The sequence below is a fragment of the Lygodium microphyllum genome, chromosome 29 (genome assembly GCF_053477565.2).
Source record: "Lygodium microphyllum isolate KBCC chromosome 29, Lygodium_microphyllum_v1.1.10, whole genome shotgun sequence".
NCBI classification, from domain to species: Eukaryota; Viridiplantae; Streptophyta; class Polypodiopsida; order Schizaeales; family Lygodiaceae; genus Lygodium; species Lygodium microphyllum.
The window spans coordinates 17,781,760-17,785,646 of NC_141163.1; positions in this window are offsets into that span (position 1 = coordinate 17,781,760).

A 3,887-nucleotide genomic window follows, 5' to 3' on the forward strand; every position below is an offset into this window, starting at 1 on the left:
ACTACAGTGACAAGCCCTAGTGATACGACGGTGTCTCCATGGACAGGGAGATTGCGGAGCTCTAGCTAACCATCCCCACTGACACCACTATGTTAGTGAGGGGGAGATATGATGTGATGGACAGCAAAGGAAAAGAAAAAGTCATTGATGATACATCTAGTGTGATGACACCTAGCAAAACTTCGTATTCTGACAATGTATACGCCTAGCAATAGGCAGAACAGGTACATTCTACCTCATGAGAGAGGGGAATCGAGTAGTGCACGACAACTTAGACACTCGCAAAGAGACAGGTACCCTATGGATAGACTGACTTACATTGGGTTTTCTACGAAGCGTTTTGCATATATGACAAAGATGATAGAGGTCAAAGGGCTTGCTACATTTGGTGAAGCGGTGATAAAAATCGGTGCACAACTATGGATGAGGAGATAGATGCCTTGGTTGAAAATAGTACTTGGGATCGTGTGCAACTGCCAGAAGGAAAGAAGACCATTGGTTGCAAATGGGTCTACAAAATTAAATGCAAGTTGAATGGTAGTGTAGAGAGGTATAAAGCCAAGATGGTTGCTAAAGGATATGCTCAGTAGTATGGGTTAGACTATGAGGAAACATTCAGCCCTGTTGCTAAGATGGCAACCAGATGAGCATGATCGCATTGGTTGTTGCTAAAGGCTGGAAATTGCAGCAGATGCATGTGAAAAATGCTTTCCTTGATGGTGACTCGGAAGAGAATGTTTATATGGATCAGTTTGAAGGGTATATACACCCTAATTTTCAACATTATGTATGCAAACTGAAAAAAGCATTATATGGGCTGAAGCAAGCTCCGAGAGCCTGCCATGCAAGGATAAGTAGTTACTTGTAGAGTTTGGGATTTATTATTGGCATGGTTTATCATAGTCTATTTACGAAAAAGAAAGTAGTGTTGACCATCTATGTTGATGGATTGATAATCACAGGTGATGATGAACGTGGGGATAGAGCATGTTATGCAAATACTAAAATCTAAATTTGACACGAAAGACTCAGGTGAACTAAAGTATTTCTTGGATATTGAGGTGATCAAGGGTGAAAATGGTTTATGGCTGATGCAGAAACACTATGCCATGAAAATGCTAAAGAAATATGGCATGGCTAAATGTAAACAACTAGATACACCTCTTGATCAAAATGTCAAGTTGGACATTAGCACTAGAGCTAAAATTGATGATGTGACTATGTACAAGAAGATGGTTGGAAGCTTGATCTACTTAACCATCACAAGGCTTGATTTGAGTTATGCAGTTGAGATCATAAGTCAGTTCATACAAAAGCCCAGGAAGCCACACCTGGATACTGTTAGACAGATTATGCGGTATGTAAAGTCCATTATAGATCATGGGTTGTTCTATGAGAAGGATAAGGTCCTGAAACTCATTGGTTACACAGATATGGATTGGGAAGGATGCTCATATGATCGTAGATCTACAAGTGGTTATGCTTTTGGCTTTGGAAGCGGAATGATCAGCTAGAGCAGTAAGAAGCAACCAACAGTTGTATTGTCTAGCACTGAGGCAGAGTACAGGGGTGCTGCATTGGTAGCATGTGAGATTGCATGGCTGTTCAAGCTTATGGCTGATTTGGACATACAGGTGGGTGCTCAAGTGACCTTGTTATGTGACAATCTCAATAGTGTACTCTTGGCAACAAATCCAATTTATCATGCCAGGACTAAACACATTGAGATACACTACCATTTTATCAGAGAGATGGTTCTTGTAGGGCAAGTAGACCTTATGCATGTGAAGACTGATGAAGAGGTTGCAGATATCTTTACCACGTCTTTGGGTAAATATAAGTTCAGTTTTTTTCGACAGCTACTTTGTGTGCAGAGGTTGTCTTGAGCTTGAGGGAGAGTGCTAAGACTTCAAGCTCAGCTTTACTACCTTTAGGTTGTGTGTACCCGACGCTTAGCTTTTCCAGTTGTATCAGCACGTGTGGGACATTAAATAAGTCATTGACTTTAGGCTATGTGTGAATGGTCTTATGGACCTTAGTGTGTTGTATTCACTTTAGTTATATGGATTATGGAATATGAAGATAATGGAGAGTGAGAGCATACAGCTCTTTACAGTTGCTCCAACACTTCTTTCTGTCTCTCTCTCTTTTAACACAATGGCTAAGGATTCACTTGTTGTGTAGGATGTTGAATGCTGAATTGACTAGATTTTTTGGTTGATTTTTGTTGCTGAATAATTGATTTTTGAAGGATTTTGAATAATGACCAGTTATTTTGAAATTGTTTAAAAGTTTTTTGGATGATATTGATTATGTTTTGGAAGCTCATGTTGATTTTCAGTAGAAATATGAGGTTATGTGATGTTCTAATAGGTTCTGTTGAGGTTCTAATTGGTTCTATTTAGCTTCTATTTTGTTCTAGTTTTCTTTTGTATGAAGCATGGATTGATGATTGATGGAATTTGAGGTATTTTGCAAGTTTATTGAATGGTTTTTGATAGTTTGGAATGGTTTTAGTATGAGTTATGTGGTTCTAATGCTTTCTATTGACCTTCTGTAACCCTCTGTTGAGCTTCTTCTGTACAGCTTATGTTCTTGCTTTGTGCTTGTTCTGCTCTGTTCTGTATGCTTTTGTAAGTGTTATATGGAACGTATGTGAGACTTTGGAAAAGTTTTGTAGCCTTGGAAAGAGGTGAATATAAGTTCAAAAGAGCTCAAGGAAGTGGAAGAAGCAGCTATTGAAGACTCGAGAGAAGATTGGAGTAGAGTGACAGTGATGAGCTATGAAGAGTCACTATAGTAGCTCTAGTGACCTTTCATATCAAACACACCTTTTGGAAGGGGCATCCACGACCAAAGAAGGATTATTATGAGTGATTATAGAGTATTGTATTGAGGAGATGATGTGCTATTGATTGAGAGAGAAAGAGAGAGTGAAAGATAGCCAATTCTATGAAAAACAATGTATCTATATATGAGAGATTGTGAGAGAAAACTATGAAGACAATGAAGATGAATCATATGTGATATTTTTTCATTCAAAGTGGAGCATTCTTTTGTGTTTTCTATGTCTATTAAATAATTCTATGAAGAGTATGAAGAGAATGATCAATTTTATTGAAGATAAAGCCGTGGGAGAATTGTTTATATGATGATGCGTGAAGATTTCTTGCTAGTTGTGTTATTTTTCTTGTTGTGGTTCTCTAAAGAATGAAATAAAAGCTTATTGATATTACAAGATAGATTTTCTTATAGTAGAAACCCCTTTTCCTTGGTGTCTCTCTTGGGGCTCCATAGGATCATGTTAATGATGGTCAAAGAGGACAAAATGTACTGGCTCCACATCTGGTTTTGTGATGCTCTATAAGATCCTTGCAACCTCCTAATCATTATGAGGCCTCAACACATTATGTCAAATCTTCTCTCATGCAAACAAAATGACTACCCTTTTCTTGGTTTTGTCTATGGTTACATAGTTCTATCTAGATTTATATCAAATGGATATTAAAATGACTTTTCTACATGGGGACTTGCATGAGGATATTTATATACAACAACCTAAGGGTTTTATGGAAAAGGGCAGGGAGCACCTAGTGTATAAGCTGAGGAAGAGTCTCTATAAACTTAAGTAGGTATCTAGGGAATGATATCATAAGCTAGATGCCTTTATCCATCCATAATCTTACTCTGCAGGTAGTGCTATGGATTTGTATCTCTACACAAAGAAGACTCATGATGGTAGCCTTATTATTTTGGTACTTTATATTGATGATATGCCGATCATTGGGAGTGCTCATGATGAGCTAGATGCTTTAAAGACTCGGCCCGAGAAGGGCTTTGAGATGAAAGATATGGGGTATGCTTCTCATATACTTGATATGTGTACT